General features: G+C 48.6%; 1 protein-coding gene across 1 annotated transcript in view; it reads left to right on the top strand.

The window, feature by feature from the left end:
• The window catches only part of ADCY1 (adenylate cyclase 1), a gene marked incomplete at its 5' end in the record, with an annotated part of 434,017 nt that extends 414,253 nt beyond the window's left edge, over window positions 1-19,764 (top strand). The window contains one exon of the transcript XR_014266353.1: window positions 19,752-19,764. The remainder of the gene's footprint in view (window positions 1-19,751) is intronic.
• Window positions 19,765-21,066: the final 1,302 nt, after the last annotated feature.

The following is a 21,066-nucleotide window of genomic DNA, read 5'->3' as shown; positions in this document are numbered from 1 at the left end:
TTTCTAATATTAGTAATTCGTGTTTTCTTTTCTTTTTCTTGGTTAAACTGGCTAGGGGGTGTGTGTCAGTTTTATGTATCTTTTCAAAGAATCAACTGTTGATTTCACTGACTTTTTTCTCTATTGTTTTCCTGTTTTCAACTTCATTGGCTTCTGCTCTAATTTTTGTTATTTCTTTTCTCCTGCTTGCTGTATGCATAAATTCCTCTTATTTACTGGTTTCCTAAGGTAGATTATTGATTTCAGATCTTGGGCTTCCCTGGTGGCGCAGTGGTTGAGAATCTGCCTGCCAATGCAGGGGACACGGGTTCGAGCCCTGGTCTGGGAAGATCCCACGTGCTGCGGAGCAACTGGGCCCGTGAGCCACAACTACTGAGCCTGCGCGTCTGGAGCCTGTGCTCCGCAACAAGAGAGGCCGCGATAGTGAGAGGCCCGCGCACCGCGATGACGAGTGGCCCCCGCTCGCCGCAACTAGAGAAAGCCCTCGCACAGAAACGAAGACCCAACACAGCCAAAAATAAATAAATAAAATTAAAAAAAAAAAAAAAGAAGGGTGGGGAGGGACACCCTGGTCACACAGATTGGAGTCTGTTGAGCAGCAGAACAAGAAGAGATCTATGGGAACACTGGGCGGGCTCTAGGGACCCCTTTCAGAACCTACTTCCTCTCCCTGAGGTCCACAGCCCAGAAAAAATGACCTCCTGGTTGACGTTTGGACCACATGGCCCAGTAGTACTAGGGTGTCACTCTGCATCAAATCTGAGAATCGTAGACTGAGTCATGGTCCTCGGAGCTACGACTGAGTAACCCCCGCAGCCGGAGCCACGAGAGCATGCCCGTGGCTCCTAGACCCTGCGTGCACGCCTGCATCCTCGCCTGGTGGTGTCAACTCCGTGCTATTGTCCTCCACACCACCTGCTCTCTAAGCCCCACAGACCATAATTTCAGAGCAGGGAGAGGGTGTGACCTGGCCTGTCCCAGGGTTTCCCTGGATTTGGTGAGTGAATGAGTGGATACATTAATGACTGAACCCCCTTTCAGCTGTTTATTCATAATTTAGATGTTCCTCCGCGGTCACCCCTGGACATCCACCCCACTCCCTTCCTCCTCCCGCCCCCTTCCCTTGCTGCAGGGCTGCAGGTGTCCCCCCCCGCCCCCCGCTGTCCCTGACTCCTGTTCTGTCTTGATTGTTGGTCACCATCTTCCAAAATCATGGCCATGTAGTAGACCTTCCCAGTCCTTTTCCAGCCAAGAATCATGTGCCATCTGCGACGTTTCAGCGATCAGTCGTGTAAATCCCCCTCGTCCTGTCTCACTGCACTTTGCTTGCTTGCTTGGTGCTGCCCGCTTGCTCCCCCTTCGCCTCAGTAAATATGCCAGCAACGTTCACAGAGTGGAATGTGTGGATGAGGTTTTCCCGAGCTCTCCAGAACACACTCCTGGGTGAGTTATTCTGACTGGTCAGTCCGGTGGCGTTTCTCTGGCTTCACTTTGATGCAAACAGAGCAATTGATCTTCTGAGTTGTGTGTCTATCTTACCATCAGGTGACCAGACTGGCCTAATCGTGATACCAAGACATCCTGCCAGCATCTTTCCGCTGAAGTGCGGGTATCTTTTGTGTTTCAACTGCTGTTCTGACTGGTGTTCATTAAGGGACAACATTGCAGGGAGAGCGGAGGTGCAGCGGCTTTGCCTCTGACAGCTGGGCATGCCAGCCTTGTTTCTCCCGCACGGCTGCAGAAGCCCATGGCTTAATATCTCTGAACCCGGCTTCATCCACTAGAAAAGGAGGAATAACAATGAAATCTTGCAGAAATGTGGGGAGGACTAATGATAGAATTTACTCAGTAAAAATAAACACGGATCTCAACCACAAACTATAGCAACAAAATTGACAATAGCAGCAATGGGAGTGGACGCTGATATTCTCAGAAGAAAAATGTGCACTGTGGAATAAGAAATTATGTTTGTTCACTGCTCTGTGAGACACTTCTGTGGCCAAAGGCTTGCCAACAAGTAACTCTGATGCGATGTCAGCCCCCTTCCCCAGGGCTTACATTAGCAGGCACGTTAAAGCCCAGTTGGCACTCACTCTTCTTGCCCTGGCTCTTGGGTAGGTTCTGTTGCCCCTGTGCCTTTCTGAAATGAAACATGAGGCTTCCAGCACGTTCTGCCTCTTAGATGGCTGTGTTGGCCAGTTGCTTGGGATCCCCGGGGCTGTCTAAACCCTTCTCAGTCTTTTGGTCCATTTAAGTGCTCAGCTCAGAGAATTGCTGACCCAGAACATCTCTCTTTGGGCATCTCTACCCATCTGTCTTTCTTTAGGGTTAATTTGGTCCATTAGTACCCCCTGCAAAGATTGTGAAAGCCCTGAGTGCAGGACCTGCATCGTGATTTTGTGACTTTTTCCTTTCCCCACCGGCTCACAAGACACCTCTGCACTCATCTACCTGCTCACCTGGCCCGAGTGAAATCTACAGTCAGCAGACAAGGCGCTTCTCAGCTGTGGATGTCTGTGGGTCTACCCTGTGGTTGTCAGATCTCTGGATTCTGTGAGTTGAAATGTCAAGTTACCCCAGTCAGCAGGGCTGGAATATTACTGACACATGGCCATTGGTCACCTCCCTTTTTAAGGATCCATGATGGCTTTGAGTGTGTGGGAAAAGGTAAAAGCACACAGGGTCCAGGACAGTCCTGAGTCTGCATCAGCTGAATCTAAGGGCATCAGGAATTGCTCTGCCAAAGCCTGGCTGAGAGAGGGGGACTTTCGTGAAGATTTTTCAGGCTGAGTTCATATATCATGCTAGTCTCATGCCCAGACCCCTGTCTCTGTCTCAGTGGGTATTTCTGGTCTCTCCTCTCACATGGCATTCTCTGACTTTCTGCAAAGCCAGGAGGTCAGCGTGAGACAGGGAAGTGCTGGGTCACATCATAGAGTGTATCCCTGGCTCCATCAGGGAAATTGGGGTAATGTGGGCATTCTTAGGGAGGAAAGGACTTGTTGGCAAGAGGAAGCCACTCTGCAAATATGTGGCTGTTTACAGGGATGTTGTCCTGAAGACCTGGGCAGGGTGGGAACCAGTAGAAAATTCTAGGTTGTCCCCCTTTCTGAAAGGTGTCAGCCACTCATGATTGATTCCAGGTTAATATGAGGGACTCTCGTGAGGCTTGTCTCAGGAGTGGACATTGCTGTGAGTACAGCTGTATGCAGGACAAGATAAAGGAGGCAACTACACCTTCATTCTGGAGGGGAGGGCCCGGGGCTTGGGAGTGGGAGGAGCTGAGGGAACGATGGGGCACCTGCCCGGATGCACATTGCTGCCTCCTCCCTCCCCACCCCGCCAGCGGGCATCCTTTTCTCGCCCATGTGTCCAACTGCTCACTCCGCCTGGGCCCTGGGATGAACTTGCCAGGACTGGTAGGTCACAGGAAGGGCACGTTTTTCTTTCTGTTGGGACTCTCCCTAATGCAAGACTGCAAAAGCGCTGCCCTCACCCCTCCTCTAACTCTCTCTGCTTTTACTTTTTTTAACTTTTTATTTTATATTGGCGTATAGCTGATTAACAATGTTGTGATAGTTTCACGTGCACAGCAAAGCGATTCAGCCATACATATATGTGTATCCATTCTCCCCCAAGCTCCCCTCCCATCCAGGCTGCCACGTAACATTGAGCAGAGTTCCCTGTGCTATACAGTAGGTGCTTGTTGGTTATCCATTTTAAATATAACAGTGTGTACATGTCAATCCCAAACTCCCTAACTAGTCTCTCCCTCCTCCCTTCCCCCCTGGTAACCATAAGTTTGTGAGTCTGTTTTTGTTTTGTAAATAAGTTCATTTGTATCATTTCTTTTTAGATTCCGCATATAAGCGGTATCATATATTTCTCTTTCTCTGTCTGACTGACTTCACTCAGTATGACAATCTCTAGGTCTATCCATGTTCCTGCAAACGGCATTACTTCATTCTTTTTTATGGCTGAGTAATATTCCATTGTATATATGTACCACATCTTCCTTATCCATTCCTCTGTTGATGGACATTTAGGTTGCTTCCATGTCTTGACTATTGTAAACACTGCTGCAATGAACATTGGGGTGCCTGTATCCTTTCGGATCATGTTTTTCTCTAGATATATGCCCAGGAGTGTGATTGCAGAGTCATATGGTAGCTCTATTTTTAGTTTTTTAAGGAACCTCCATACTGTTCCTCATAGTGGCTGTACCAATTTACATTCCCACCAACAGTGCAAGAGGGTTCCCTTTTCTCCACACCGTCTCCAGCATTTATTGTTTGTAGATTTTTTGATGACCAGTGTGAGGTGATTGCGGTTTTGATTTGCATTTCTCTAATGATTAGTGATGTTGAGCATCCTTTCATGTATTTGTAGGAAATCTGTACATCTTTGGAGAAATGTCTGTTTAGGTCTTCTGCCCATTTTTTTGATTGGGTTGTTTGTTTTTTTGATATTGAGCTGCATGAGCTGCTTGTACATTTTGGAGATTAATCCTTGGTCAGTTGCTTCGTTTGCAAATATTTTCTCCCATTCTGAGGGTAGTCTTTTCGTCTTGTTTATGGTTTCCTTTACTGTACAAAAGCTTTTAAGTTTCATTAGGTCCCATTTGTTTATTTTTGTGTTCATTTCCATTTCTCTAGGAGGTGGGTCAAAAAGGATGTTCCTGTGATTTATGTCATAGAGTGTTCTGCCTATGTTTTCCTCTAAGAGTCTTATAGTGTCTGCCTTTACATTTAGGTCTTTAATCCATTTTGAGTTTATTTTTGTGTATGGTGTTAGGGAGTGTTCTAATTTCATTCTTTTAGATGTAGCTGTCCAGTTTTCCCAGCACCACTTATTGAAGAGGCTGTCTTTTCTCCATTGTATATTCTTGCCTCCTTTATCAAAGATAAGGTGACCATATGTGTGTGGGTTTATCTATGGGCTTTCTATCCTGTTCCATTGATCTATATTTCTGTTGTTCTGCCAGTACAATATTATCTTGATTACTGTAGCTTTGTAGTATAGTGTGAAGTCAGGGAGCCTGATTCCTCCAGCTCCATTTTTCTTTCTCAAGATGGCTTTGGCTATTCGGGGTCTTTTGTGTTTTCCTACAAATTGTGAAATTTTTTGTTCTAGTTTTGTGAAAAATGCCAGTGGTAGCTTGATAGGGATTGCATTGAATCTGTAGATTGCTTTGGGTAATACAGTCATTTTCACAATGTTTATTCTTCGAATCCAAGAACATGATATATCTCTCCATCTATTTGTATCATCTTTAATTTCTGTCATCATTGTCTTATAATATTCTGCATACACGTCTTTTGTCTCCTTAGGTAGGTTTATTCCTAGGTATTTTATTCTTTTTGTTGAAATGGTAAATGGGAGTGTTTTCTTAATTTCACTTTCAGATTTTTCATCATTAGTGTATAGGAATGCAAGAGATTTCTGTGCATTAATTTTGTATCCTGCTACTTTACCAAATTCATTGATTAGCTCTAGTAGTTTTCTGGTAGCATCTTTAGGATTTTCTATGTATAGTATCATGTCATCTGCATAGAGTGACAGCTTTACTTCTTCTTTTCCAATTTGGATTCCTTTTATTTCTTTTTCTTCTCTGATTGCTGTGGCTAAAACTTCCAAAACTATGTTGAATAATACTGGTGAGAGTGGGCAGCCTTGTCTTGTTCCTGATCTTAGTGGAAATGGTTTCAGTTTTTCACCATTGAGGATGATGTTGGCTGTGGGTTTGTCATATATGGCCTTTATTATGTTGAGGTAGGTTCCCTCTATGCCTAATTTCTGGAGAGTTTTTACTATAAATGGATGTTGAATTTTGTCAAAAGCTTTTTCTGCATCTATTGAGATGATCATATGGTTTTTCTCCTTCAATTTGTTAATATAGTGTATCACGTTGATTGATTTGCATATATTTAAGAATCCTTGCATTCCTGGGATAAACCCCACTTGATCATAGTGTATGATCCTTTTAATGTGCTGTTGGATTCTGTTTGCTAGTATTTTGTTGAGGATTTTTGCATCTATGTTCATCAGTGATATTGGCCTGTAGTTTTCTTTCTTTGTGACATCTTTGTCTGGTTTTGGTGTCAGAGTGATGATGGCCTCATAGAATGAGTTTAGGAGTGTTCCTCCCTCTGCTATATTTTGGAAGAGTCTGAGAAGGATAGGTGTTAGCTCTTCTCTAAATGTTTCATAGAATTCCCCTGTGAAGCCATCTGGTGCTGGGCTTTTGTTTGTTGGAAGATTTTTAATAACAGTTTCAATTTCAGTGCTTGTGATTGGTCTGTTCATATTTTCTATTTCTTCCTGGTTCAGTCTCAGAAGGTTGTGCATTTCTAAGAATTTGTCCATTTCTTCCAGATTGTCCATTTTATTGGCATAGAGTTGCTTGTAGGAATCTCTCATGATCCTTTGTACTTCTGCAGTGTCAGTTGTTACTTCCCCTTTTTCATTTCTAATTCTATTGATCTGAGTCTTCTCCCTTTTTTTCTTGATGAGTCTGTCTAATGGTTTATCAATTTTGTTTATCTTCTCAAAGAACCAGCTTTTAGTTTTATTGGATCTTTGCTATCATTTCCTTCATTTCTTTTTCATTTATTTCTGATCTGATCTTTATGGTTTCTTTCCTTCTGCTAACTTTGGGGTGTTTTTGTTCTTCTTTCTCTAATTGCTTTAGGTGTAAGGTTAGGTTGTTTATTTGAGATGTTTCTTGTTTCTTAAGGTAAGATTGTATTGCTATAAACTTCCCTCTTAGAACTGCTTTTGCTGCATCCCATAGGTTTTGGGTCATCGTGTTTTCATTGTCATTTGTTTCTAGGTATTTTTTGATTTTCTCTTTGATTTCTTCAGTGATCTCATGGTTATTAAGTAGTGTGTTGTTTAGCCTCCATGTGTTTGTATGTTTTACAGTTTTTTTCCTGTAATTGATATCTAGTCTCATAGCATTGTTGTTGGAAAAGATACTTGATACGATTTCAATTCTCTTAAATTTACCAAGGCTTGCTTTGTGACCCAAGATATGATCTATCCTGTAGAATGTTCCATGAGCACTTGAGAAGAATGTGTATTCTGTTGTTTTTGGATGGAATGTCCTATAAATATCAATTAAGTCCTTCTTGTTTAATGTGTCATTTAAAGCTTGTGTTTCCTTATTTATTTTCATTTTGGATGATCTGTCCATTGGTGAAAGTGGGGTGTTAAAGTCCCCTACTGTGATTGTGTTACTGTCGATTTCCCCTTTTATGGCTGTTAGCAATTGCCTTATGTGTTGAGGTGCTCCTATGTTGGGTGCATAAATATTTACAATTGGTATATCTTCTTCTTGGATTGATCCCTTGATCATCATGTAGTGTCCTTCTTTGTCTCTTGTAATAGTCTTTATTTTAAAGTCTATTTTGTCTGATGTGAGAATTGCTACCCCAGCTTTCTTTTGATTTCCATTTGCATGGAATATCTTTTTCCATCCCTTCACTTTCAGTCTGTATGTGTCCCTAGGTCTGAAGTGGGTCTCTTGTAGACAGCATATATACAGGTCTTGTTTTTGTGTCCATTCAGCCAGTATATGTCTTTTGGTTGGAGCATTTAATCCATTTATGTTTAAGGTAATTATCGATATGTAAGTTCCTCTTACCATTTTCTTAACTATTTTGGGTTTGTTTTTGTAGGTCATTTCCTTCTCTTGTGCTTCCTGTCTAGAGAAGTTCCTTTCACATTTGTTGTAAAGCTGGTTTGGTGGTGCTGAATTCTCTTAGCTTTTGCTTGTCTGTAAAGGTTTTAATTTCTCTGTCGAATCTGAATGAGATCCTTGCTGGGTAGAGTAATCTTCATTGTAGTTTTTTCCCTTTCATCAGTTTAAATATGTCCTGCCATTCCCTTCTGGCTTGCAGAGTTTCTGCCGAAAGATCAGCTGTTAACCTTATGGGGATTCCCTTGTATATTATTTGTTGCTTTTCCCTTGCTGCTTTTAATATTTTTTTCTTTGTATTTAATTTTTGATAGATTGATTAATATGTGTCTTTGTGTGTTTCTCCTTGGATTTATCCTGTATGGGATTCTCTGTGCTTCCTGGACTTGTGTGACTATTTCTTTTCCCATTTTAGGGAAGGTTTCCACTATAATCTCTTCAAATATTTTCTCAGACCCTTTCTTTTTTTCTTCATCTTCTGGAACCCTGATAATTCGAATGTTGGTGCATTTAATGTTGCCTCAGAGGTCTCTGAGAGTGTCCTCAATTCTTTTCATTCTTTTTTCTTTATTCTTCTCCTCGGCAATTATTTCCACTATTTTATTTTCCAGGTCACTTATCCGTTTTTCTGCCTCAGTTATTCTGGTATTGATTTCTTCTAGAGAATTTTAAATTTCATTTATTGTGTTGTTCATCATTGTTTGTTTGCTCTTTAGTTCTTCTAGGTCCTTGTTAAACGTTTCTTGTATTTTCTCCATTTTATTTCCAAGATTTTGGATCATCTTTACTATTATTATTCTGAATTCTTTTTCAGGTAGACTGCCTATATCCTCTTCATTTGTTTGGTCTGGTGGGCTTTTACCTTGCTGCTTCATCTGCTGCATATTTCTCTGTCTTCTCATTTTGTTTAACTTACTGTGTTTTGGGGTCTCCTTTTCGCAGGCTGCAGGATTATCGTTCACGTTGTTTTTGATATCTGCCCCCACTGGGTGAGGTTGGTTCAGTGGGCTGTGTAGGTTTCCTGGTGGAGGGGACTGGTGCCTGTGTTCTGGTGGGTGGGACTGGATCTTGTCTTTCTGGTGGACAGGCTCGCATCTGGTGGTGTGTTTTGGGGTGTATGTAAACTTAGTATGACTTTAGGCAGCCTCTCTGCTACTGGATGGAGTTGTGTTCCTGTCTTCCTAGTTGTTTGGCATGGGGCATCCGGCACTGGGGCTTGCTGGCCATTGGGTGGAGCTGCATCTTAGTGTTGAGACAAAGATCTCTGGGAGAGCTCTTGCTGATTGATATTTCATGGGGCCGGGAGGTCTCCAGTGGTCCAATGTCCTGAACTCAGCTCTCCCACTTTGGAGGCTCAGGCCTGACGACCAGCCAGAGCACCAAGACCCTGTCAGTCACATGGCTCAGAAGAAAAGGAAGAAATAAAAAAGTAAAATAAAATAGAAAAAACAGTAATATAAACAAATAATAGAATAAAAAAATAATTAAAAAAAGAAGAGAGCAACCAAACCAATAAATAAATCCACCAGTGATAACAAGCACTAAAAACTGAACTAAGATAAACATAAAAATCAGAAACAAGTCAGTTGCATACTTGCATACAGCAAACCCCAAGTCTACAGTTGCTCCCAAAGTCCACCACCTCAATTTTGGGAACATTCATGGTCTATTCAGGTATTCCACAGATGCAGGGTTCATCACGTTGATTGTGGGGATTTAATCCGCTGCTCCTGAGGCTGCACAGGGAAATTTCCATTTCTCTTCTTTGTTCGCACAGCTCCTGGGGTTCAGCTTTGGTTTTGGCCCCGCCTCTGCGTGTAGGTCGCCCTCAAGCGTGTTTCCCGCCCAGACAGGAGGCGGTTAAAGCAGCGGCTGATTAGGGCTCTCTTGCTCTCTCAGGCCGGGGAGAGGGAGGGGTACGGTAGTCATAATTGGAATGTGGGGCGAGCCTGCAGCATCAGAGGTCAGCATGACATTGTAACAGCCTGAGGTGTGCTGTGTTCTCCCGGGGAAGTTGTCCCTGGATCACAGGACCCTGGCCTGGCATGCTGTACAGGCTCCTGTGGGGTGTGGATAGTAACCTGTGCTTGCACACAGGATTCTTGGTGGCTGCAGCAGTAGCATTAGAGTTTCATGCCCGTCTCTAGTTGTCTGAGCTGATAGCCATGGCTCACACCCATCTCTGGAGCTTGTTTAGGCGGTGCTCTGCCTTCTGTGGGCAGATGGGGAAAGAATTCCCTCTCCTTGCACACCCTGAAACAATGGTCTCTTGCCTCTTAGGCACTTCCAGACTTTTTCCCTGACTCCCTCCCAGCTAGCTGTGGTGCACTAGCCCCCTTCAGGCTGTGTTCACACTGCCAACCCCAGTTCTCTCCCTGGGATCTGACCTCAGAAGCCCAAGCCTCAGCTCCCAGCCCCGCCCGCCCCGGTGGGTGAGCAGACAAGCCTCTCGGGCTGGTGAGTGCTGCTCGGCGCCGAGCCTCTGTGCGGGAATCTCTCCGCTTTGCCCTCCGCACCCCTGTGGCTGCGCTCTCCTCCGTGGCTCCGAAGCTTCCCCCCCCCCACCACCCATCTCAGCCAGTGAAGGGGCTTCCTAGTGTGTGGAAACTCTTCCTCCTTCACAGCTCCCTCCCAGAGGTGCAGGTCCCATCCCTATTCTTTTGTCTCTGTTTTTTCTTTTTTCTTTTGCCTTACCCAGGTACGTGGGGAGTTTCTTGCTTTGGGGAAGTCTGAGGTCTTCTGCCAGCGTTCAGTAGGTGTTCTGTAGGAGTTGTTCCACACATAGATGTACTTGTGATGTATTTGTGGGGAGGAAGGTGATCTCCATGTCTTACTCTTCCACCATCTTGAAGGTCCCTCCTATTTTCCTTTTGTGCTTTCCCTCCATCCTGCCTCCTTCTCCCCCCACCCCTCCCCCTCCTCCTGTTCCCCCTCTCCCTGCATTTTGCTTTAAGTGCTTCACATTTACAAACTGAGATTAGCTGAAGACTTAGTCTCAGATTTTTGTTTTGCATTGTGCAATAATAATTATGCAGAGATAACAATATGGTTTGTGAATCTGCCTTCATTGTTTCTTCCAGCCGAAGCTGCCCTCCTTTTAGAATGACTTTTATTTTGCTGGTTTACAGTCTTGAATAATGCTTTTAGAAAGGGTCTGAGTTTGGTAAGTTTTCTGAGCCTCTGTATGTGTGAGGTTTTTCTCCTCCTCACCCCATCCTCCCTCCTTCCCTCCTCCGTCCCCCTCCTCCCCATTCACAGATGAACTCCAGTGAAGTTGCATCAGGAGTATTAGGTTCACAATCAATTTCCTTGAGGACACTGATCTGTCCTCCTACAGTATACAGTGCTGTGGATGACGGCTGAGGCCATTTTATTCTCATTGTTCCGAACATAATGAACTTCTCAGAGGCTTTTAGAAATCTCCCTTTATCCTTGACATGAGGAAATCTCCCTGCATCTGGCTGAATCCCCCAGAAGCAGAGGCTGATGGAGGTGGCGTGCCAGGTACTCACCTGAATTTAGCACTTGTGGAAGGAGGGGAGAAAGAGGATGGACCCTGACAGCGCATTGGGCGACCTGGGTGGCATCTGATATTTCTTCTATCAAGTCAGTGGGATTTAGATTGAGACAAGAGACAGAAACGTGCACTTGTTCCACACGTTTGGTCCATTCTTGTCTCTCCCGAACATGTCCATCTTCTGCTGCCCTTTACCCATAACAGAAAAGTGGGCTCTAGCTTCAGCTCTTAAAGCTTATGCACACACACACACACACACACACATGCACGCACTGCCAGTTCTCTGGCCCTCTTATTACTCATAGGGCTCCCTGTTTCTTCACAGCCCAGCTCTGTGGACAGAAACAGCTTCCTTTATGCCTCCCGTGCTGCCCTCCACGATGTCCCCATGGAACAGGTGGGCCGACCTGTGAAAGATGCTGAGGGACGACGTGGCCGGCACCCAGGTGTCCTGCTGTGGCCGCTCTGACTCGCTCTGTTCTTGACTCTGCACTTTCCGCCACATCTTTTTATCTGGGAAATGAAAAAAAAAAAAAAAAAGGTAAATCAGAGAATTATCTTCCTGCGCTTTGAAATTAGAAAAGTTACATTTTACCTTCCATTCATTTAAGTGCGCCAGGGACCACAGTGCCCACGCTTCTTGCACTGACGCTGGGGCGCACTCGGGCGTGTCCTGACACTCATGGCCATCCATCCATCCAAGCGCGTCTCCATGGGGCTGCCCCGTTCCACCCCGCCCTGGAGCCCTCAAAGTCTTTACCGCTTCTCTAGAAGATGCCAAATGAAATCACTGGTTGCTAAATACAGCCCAGAGCATGAGCTATTTTCTTAGATGCCTGAGTGAGTGGAGTCAGTGTCTGCAACCTCCCTCTGAAGAGAGTGAAGATAAATGCCTTTACTTATCTCCAAGATGTTGCATAGCACGAAACTGCTTGGACAGATATATTCCAACCTAAATGATTTCTTATTACACGTTCCAAAAAAAAAAAAAAAAAAAGAAGACAGAGGGAATGATTCAGGACAGCATTCTTAGGTTTTCTTCTTGATAGAAACTTTTTTCTTTTTTTTTGTTTAGTATTTTTTAAAATTGACGTGTAGTTGATTTACAGAGTTGTGTTAATTACTGCTGTGCAGCAAAGAGATTTGGTTATACATATACATACATATTTGGTTATACATATGCATATACATATAAAGGTTTCTATAGAAACCATTCATGAGCAACGACTACATGCAAGGCATTTTGCCAGAGCGTAGGATATTCAGAAGAATTTGGTTTTGACACTTCCAGGAGCTTATGGTCAAGCAAGGATGTGGGGCATGTCTACGAGCTATGAAAATGGAACGCAAGGATGACATACAGATAAGGGTAGGAGGTTGGAGAAGGAGAGATGGGGTATGAAAACTGGGTCAGATCATCCCTGCCTCCCCATCTTTCTCCAAAGTCCCCCAGGCCGGAGATTTATCCCATCTACCTCGACCCTGCCTCTCCTCTCTCCCCCCCTCCACCCTTGCCTCTGTGCCTGGCACCTGCAGTCACCTTGGTCAGCCAGAGAGTCTGGGTTCGTCATCTGCTCTGCCCACCCCTGGGCTCCTCTCCCGGTTCTCTGCCCCGCTTCACAGGTGTCCCCATATTTGAGACCCGTGCTCATTTCCCTCCTCAGTGGGATTCCCTGAATATCTGTATTTGCTGTCCCCTTCCCTGAAATGCAGGTACCACAGGACAGGCTTTCCTGCCTCCCGCTCGCCCAGGTGGTTATTAGGAAGCAAATGGGGCTCTAGATTGTTACCCTTTCTGGGATCCTGTGCCTAATTTTGATTTCATCATTTGTGTCTTTTTCCTAAGGACAGCGCCCAATTCCCAAATTATGTCGAGGGTCCCGCAGAAACCGTATCTGCGTCACCTGCATTCCCAACTCCTGAAATAGTGCTGGCGCTCCCAGGGTGCTTGCTAAATCTTGCCGCTCTCCCCACCTTCCTGACTCAGTGCTTCCTCTGTCTGTCTCCTCCACCAGCTCCTTGGAGACCATGCAGGGGTCAGTGTGCACGAGGCCTCCTCCAGGGGCACGCAGCCAGCGAGCCTGTCATGGCTTACGTGGGCCCCAGGAGCTTTCCGAGCTGCAAACACAGGGTGCAGCCCTCGCCCTCACGGCTCTGTGAGAAGGGCGAGCCTCGCTCTTGGCAGAGCTCAAAGGACTGACATGTGGGGTCAGGCAGAGCTGAATCTAGTCTGCACAACCCTGGGTGATTCCCTGAAAGTCCCTGGGCGATTCCCTGAAAGTCCTTGGGCCTCACCGTGTCATGGGAACCACGCCATCCCAGCACCCGCATCAGGAGCTGTTGGGGAGGAGGAGATGGCGCTGGGAAGGGATGCAGAGGAAGACGTGCTTGTGAAAGGGCAGAAGTTACATTAGAAAATGGTTTTCTCAGCACATCTCCCAGGGGGTTGAGACTGCGGGCAGCACTTATGCAATGTGAGCACGAATGTGAGAGAGGCTGAGCGAGAAGGAAGCCTAGGGAGGCTCTTTTCCCACCGGCTCATCGGACAGCTGAAGAAACTGAATCTTGTCGCAGCCAAAGGTCAAGGAGGGCCACCCAGCCTCACCGCCCAGGGCTCAGGTCCCTGGACACCCAGCGTGGGAGCAGGACAGGCACCGTGGCCGTCAGTGGCACCCATTCACTTTATGGGGTGCTGAAGGTGAGAATAATGACAGGGTGGGCATGCGTGACCAGGATGTGACGTGTGACCCAGGAGGCCAGACAGCAACTCAGGACACGTGAGACAGAGCTGGAGGTGCAGCTGGGCGTGTGACAGCCGGGGTCCTGCACGGGACCCCCCCCCACCCCCGCTCTGCCCTCCATCTGTAGCGCGCTGACCTTACCCCACAGCTTCTCTCCTCCTGGCCCTGAGATGTGGCCGTGGTCCCCAAACCTGTCATCACAAGTTGTACCCAAAGACTGAGGGAGATGAATTCAGACAGAAGGCCCTGTTCCTGTTTGAGGAAACAAGGGTCCTGTCTTGGACAGACTCTGGTTAATGGTTGTGGAGGAGTGATGTGGCCTGGGGCCTGGGCTGGGCTGGGCTGGGGGCCAGGTGAGAAGGCTGGGCACACTTGGGCGGTAGTGCCCAAGGGGGCGGGCCAGCACCACATGCCTGCCCTGTGCTCCCGGCCTCCCCTGGCCTCGACATCACCTCTTCTTGACACCATTTCTGTGTGGAGGTGGGGAAGGCGAGGTGACCTCCCCAAGCCATAAGGGAGAGAGGGAGGACCAAGACATTGCAGACGCATGGCCGGCTGGTGAAATTCACCATCTGAAAGGAAGCCCCATTTGTCTCCAGACTGGGCAGGCTGTCTGTTCACGATGCCTCTGGGGCCGGCCTGCCGTGCCCGGTGGCTCCAAGTTCCTTGAGGCTCTCCCCATCTCCATCTGGTCTTCCAGGGGCTCCTAGTGCCTGCAGGGATTCTGACCCAGGGAGGGAGCGGGAAGCCTGCATCTGAAGAGGTGTGAGAGAATGTGAGGCACGCTCCCTGAGCAGCCCAGCTCCTCCCCGGGCTGGGCTCCTTCTCTGAGGATGGATGAGGATGGGGCCCCATGGCCAGAGCACAGATTTAAAGGGGAGCGTGGGTCTCTCTGTTTACTGCACACGCGGAACCAGCTAACCTGACTTCCTATGTTTGTGGTTCTGTAGTCGCCATCTGTCCTCGTTTTTCCTTTCTGAGCCCTCATGTGACAGTTCTGGGATCCTGCTCCTGACCTGCATTTCGCCCTGGGGAGGGGGGCTCCTGCCCTGGGCCACGGAACTCAGGCCATTGTCACAGGACTCACTGCATCCTGGAATAAGTACTCCACCCCATCCTGGTCTCTTAGAAGGTCACAGACAGACAAACAGGGCAGCTTGCTCTCGGGACAGACAGGGACATGGGCTCTGGGGACACCGTGAGAACGGGGCTGCCTTTATCTATTCAGGCTGCCATGATAAATACTATAGATCAGGGAGCTTAAACAACAGAAGTTCATTTTCTCACAGTCCTGGAGGCTGCAAGTCCAAGATCAAGGCGTGAGCAAGGCTGGTTTCCCCTGAGGCCTCTCTCCTTGGTGTGTAGACGGCCGTCTTCTCCCTGTGTCCACACATAGTCAACCCTCTGTGCTCGTCTGTGTCTTGATCTCTTCTTCTTAGGACACGAATTCTATTGGATTAGGGCCCACCCTACTGGCCTCGTTTTACCTTCATCACCTCTTTAAAGACCCCATTTCCAAATACAGTCACATTCTGAGGTCTTGGGGTTTAGGGCTTCAGCTGCGGATTTGGTGCGGCATGATTCCTCCTGTATCAGGAACCTGGAGCGGGATGTGAACGTGCACGTGGCGGGCGAGGGGACACGTGCTTCTGTTGGTGGGAAGGAGGCCTGGCAAGCAGGGGACAGGGCCCGAGCGGGTGAGTGAGCTGTGGCCTGGTGCCGCGTTGTCCTTTGCTCCTGATGGGCGGCAGCTGCTGTTTGTGGCCTGATGGGCCTCCAGGGTCAGGATCATCACCAACCTCCAGGGCACAGTGTCTTTGGGGAACCGGGCTACAGGGAGGAAGGGCATTAAGAAGGCATAGCAGCCCAGGGAGTCCTGAGCCAGTGAGAAGAGCTGTAAAGCCAGGGCACAATGACGGAATACATACAACATTGCAGAAATCATGCGTGGGTGTGCAATGTAACCTCATTTGGCTGAAATATCACAGGACCCTGAGTCCTAAGCTGTTTTCCTCCACTCCTGGGAGGACCGGTGGCTGGCAGTCCTGGTTGCTGGTTGCATCCTGCAAGCCTCTTTCAGTGTTTGTGGTTTCGAGAAGCTGGCTCAAGCACCGTGTCTTCCCTCAGCGCCCCAAGAAGAAGGCAGTGGGGGTGAAAGGGGGACTTGTCCTCCCTGCTTTCATCAGGGAGCATGTTTGGAGGCGGAAACCCGAATGTTTGCCCTTACACCTTACCAACCAGCTCACAGCGTCACGCCCTGCCAAGCCCTGGCCCAGGTGGGTGGATGGCCTTGATCGTGCCCCTCCCCATGCAGGAGCCAGATTGGGGCCTTTTGTAAGGAAGAGGGGGAGCAGAGGGTCATTTGGTAAGAAGCATCAGCGTATGACACAAGGCAACATGGCACTGAGGCTTTTTAAAAAGGACTGAAAGCTCACCAGGAAATGTATCACCTCATTGAATTCACACAAAAATCCCACTGCATTAGGGAACTTGGGGGCCATTCTGCCAGAAGTAGGGACCTCACCACACTGAAGCAGCCCCCCACGTCTGAGGGAAAAGTGTGGTGGCAGAGCATCCCCACGGGGGTCCTGGCTGATGCCCTGGGCCTCACGTCCACCACCGTCCATCCCAGAAGCCTCTCTCCACAGCTGGGGAAACCACCACCGGGTAGGGTGGTGACAAAACTCCATATGCAGGAGCACATGCATCCTCACATAGCCCAGACATGGAACCAGCTGGAGGTCGGCCATTTCTGGGGTTCCCATTACAAGCCCTGCTAGTGTTCACTCCCTTCCTCACCAGCCAGAAGACAAATGGCACAGGAGCCGCATATTCCACTGAAGAGAAGCCAGTGGCAGAGCCCCGGGTGCAGGGCTGAGGATGCCTGGAGGGGAGGCATCCCTCCCTGGGGAGGTCGGGGAGGCCATGAAGGGTCCGCCCCAGGGGCTGAAGGAAGACAAGTGAAAGCAGGAAACAGGCCAGAGGCAGTGGGGATACCCCGGCCTCTCCAGGCTGTCTGCACCTGTCGAAACCAGTGACAAAGGTCAGTGCTGGTCCAAAGACAGCATGGGACGGGGGGATGAGGGGCTTTCTGTAGTCTTGACTATTGTTTTAAGATACAGATTTTTATTCAGGTATGGTGAGGACGACAGATCAAGAGACAAGTGCCATAGAAAACAGAGTTTAAGACTCACAGATCCTAAGACGAAGGGACATGCCACAGCAGGAAGTGCCACGTGGGGAAGCACCAGGGCCAGTCAGGAAGAGGTGGGGCGGGGGGACATGGCAACAGCCTTTCCTGTGGCTTCTGCAGGAAGGGACGGGCAAGGCAGGTGAACAGGCTCAGGAATGGCTAGTGTGAATAATTTCAGCAGGCTCTAGAGCATAGGGATGTCCTGAATTGTCTGGTACCTGGCCCTGCAGCGATTAGGGCAGGGGAGATTGGACCAGAGTATAAGAACCTGATAGCAGGGGTGGCTGGGGGTTGAGGTGTAGACTGAATTGGTTGGTTTGCAAATATAAAACACACAATTGCAGTAGAGTTATTTACTATCTCTAGGGATTGGTTAAACCTTGGAAGGGCCATCTTTCCAGGGCCAACAAGGCCCCAAGATGCCAAAGCCTTAGAACACAGGGAATAAAAGACATTGTTAACACATCTTCAGGCCTCAGCAACCTTGGGTGGTTCAGCTTCCAGGTCCAGGCAACAAGGGCCAGGATCCCCTTTGCTTCAGGACAACTAAGCAAGCAAACCAAAAATCAGCCCAAAGAAAGCTGGGCTACAATCAAGGACAATGTCAACCCTAGTGAACAGGGGTCACGAGCACACACAGATTGCTGTAAGTCAGGGCTGAGCAGGCATGTGGATCCAGCGTGCTCATTAAGGGCCAGGGTTGAGATACAGCTGCATTGCTCACACCAGCACTGACACGGGAAGCAACCCAATGGTGGGCTAGTTACCCTCAGGAAGAAAATTCAACCTATGTTTTCTCCTGATGGTTACCCGGCCATGGATAAACAGCTAGGACGTGAAAATAAACCAGGACGAGGTGACTTAATGATCAGTAGTGTTTCTTTCTCCCCATCTGCTGCCATTGGCACCAGGCAGCTTCCAACACTCTGGTGGGTGAAGATCTGTACCCAAATGCACCGGGCCCAGAGCAGCAAGACCACAGGGCAGACCCCCCTGTAGCATGTCCTCCCGAGGACGGCTGCTGTGACCGTGAGGTCAGAGCCCCTCCTCCTCCCAGTCGTCGGGTGGTTGCCTGGCCCCAGCCCGTGCCGAGCTCCTGCTGGGCGTTGCTTCTCTTCTGCATCCCTCTTAGGACGTCGTTTCCACCCCCTTTTACTCCGAGGTGGGCTGTACCTCTGCCTGCTATGCAGACCCCATCTCACCCTTGTTTTGCTTCCCTGAGCTCCCAGCCTGGGACGCCAGCACCAGATATATTGTGCCCTTGGCATCCCGGCATACAATCCGCCCCTGACCTGAGCGGGCTCCTCCTTCCGTGCTGAGATCCTAAGCAGGGTTAGCTTGGTTTGGGGGTTCTTCCAATACTGTAGCGACCCTACTACGCGTGGATGCTCACAGTAGGGTTCTCACCGTTCCCTTTTCCTTACTTAATGCCCACAAATGTCCTGGGACCCACTGGCACACCCATTCCCTGAAGGAGGAAACTGAGGCTCCCAGGTTAGGGATTTGCCGAGTTCCTTGACCCTGTAAGTGGTGTCGTGAAGATTCACATCTGTGTTTTCCATCAAGCACTTTCCTCCTTGCCCTGCATGGTCCACAGCTAACCCTTCCCAACGGGCCCCCAATCCAGGACACCCCCCAGAGCTGTGACTGCCGCGTCCAGAGCGCATTGCTTCTAGAGGCTGGAGAAGGGATCCTTGGCCTTTGCTTAAGAAGAGATTCTAATAAATCTGCTAGAGAGTCCTTTCCTGGGAGGAGAGACAGAGATAGTGACAAAGACAAAGACAGACAGAGACCAAGACAGAGACAGAGACAGAGATAGAGGGAGAGAGACAGAGACCCTCTGAGGAGTGATCTGGGGCCTGTCTTGGTGGAGGAGCCCAGTGCAAGGGTTGGTGTATAAGAACGACCTCACAAAGGAGCCAAGGGGCTCTCATGAACAAGGTTCCCGCTGGGCCTTAGGCAGAGAAAGGCTTCCCCAGTGAGGAGAAAGGATATTGTCGGATTCCAGCGGCCCTGAAACGTCTTCTTTGAGAACTGAAGTTCCAGTGGGCCAGCACCGTCGGTGGCCGCCAGCTGAGTGCCCTTGTTATCTGAGCTTCCTGTGAAAGTCTGGGGCACCTGAGCCAACGTGGAGGCTTATGTAAGAGGATTTTGGAAAGGAAAGCTTTTTGCGGCAGGTAATGAGGACTTACCCACAGGGAGGCGGGACTTCCCTCCTTTCCTCGTGGCTGAGGGCTGAATGGACCGGGATGATGGTGGAACAAAGGCCCATTCACGGCACAGCCTCCACTGTTCTCCTTGGATAACTAGGAGTCTGGCCCTCGGAATCCCGGCACGGTGGTCCCGCCCCTGCGCCAAGACCCCAGGCCACCACCTGCCGCCCTTCTCCGTGCAAGCTGCAGTGCGATGCTGCAGCCAGGGGCCCAACCTGCTTTCCTCTGGTGGAGACAGCGTGTGGATGCCCGGCTGGTCCTTTATTCAGAAATTCTCCTACAGACAGGTCCTCAGCCACTGAATGGCTGGATTTGTCACTTAGGTTCGGCCCAGCAGCAGCGCCTGGGGCTCTGGAACTTTCTACGCCATCACCAGGCGTACATTCAGCAGCAGGGCCGGGGCTGGACCAGGAACGTCCGGTTCTAGCCTCTCACCCCTGAGCCTTTTCACGCCCACGATGTTTCCTGGCCTTTCTTGCCCTGTTTTCATGAGAAACCCCAATTCACCCTCAGCTCTCTGTGCCAACAACACTCCCTGCCCATGTCCTTCCCCGAATCAACCTGACTCTGTTCTCACATTTGGCTCTATGTCCCCGGCGAGTGAGAGTCTGTAACCCTCCAGGACAGCTGCGATCTCTCCTTCAGTAGTTGGATCACAGCTGTAACGTGACATCTATGTGCGGTGTTTTTAATCATTCATCCGGAGAAGATAAAGGAGAATCGAACCCACCTGCCCAGCCAACCCGGGAATCCCCAGCCTCACATTTATCTTCCTGCCTCGTCTTGGCTTGTCCCCTCCTTGGTGTACCCATCCTCACGTGCAAGCTCTGATCCTTGGGAGAGAACTAGAGCTCACAGTCTCCTTCTATCCCAGTGGCCTGTGTGATCACAGTCATTTTCATCCTAGTGGCGAATGCTCACACGCTTCCCTTTTGTGCGTGTGTGAGGTCACTTAGTCCCCATAGCAGCCCATGCAGGGGGAGGCTGACACCATCCTACACATGTGAGAACCAAGGACCCAGTGGTTCAGGAACCTGTGGGGCGGCCACACACCAGGGATGGAAGGCTGCCTGCCTTGGACGTGTCCTTGGCCCCGTCAGAGCCGCCCTGCACACAGGTGTTGCACAAGAGGTAAGGAGGAAAAGATAGTTCTCAAACGCAGCGAGAAAAAAAAAATTGGAAATAAAGTAGCAGGACATTAAAGAAAGGAAATCTCGGAAGGTAAGGAAAGGTGTCACGTGGCTACATCTAAGGGGGGACCACAGCTGTCATGAAGTGTCAGGTCTGGGAGATACAGCCTGTGTTCTGATCGAGAGAAATAGTCAGGACTTGGGCTCAGGATGGAAAGAGGTGGTGCTCCCGGAAAGACCACACTGAATCGTGAGATTGATCTGCAGCCAGAGAAGGCCATCCTATCCCAGGTGGGTCTGGCGCCACCTGGCATCTTGGTTTCTTAATCCTGCACGAGGGACAATCTGGTCTCTGGGTTTTTTGGATCCAAGTGAAAAGGCTCTTCGGTTGCTCCATCAATGGGTCCAGAGACCTGTGTCCTGTGCTGAGTTCACGTTTACTATAGTCCAGAATCTTTGAATCATCATTTCTTCCTCTCATTCTCTCTCGTTATTATTGCCTATGAATTTCATAGGAAGTTGAATATTGTTCGTTATACATCTTCGTTAAAATATTGCATGTTTTTGCCACTA

Source organism: Balaenoptera physalus (assembly GCF_965194825.1).
Source record: "Balaenoptera physalus genome assembly, chromosome: 8".
Lineage (NCBI taxonomy): Eukaryota > Metazoa > Chordata > Mammalia > Artiodactyla > Balaenopteridae > Balaenoptera > Balaenoptera physalus.
This window is presented reverse-complemented; position numbering and strand designations above follow the sequence as displayed.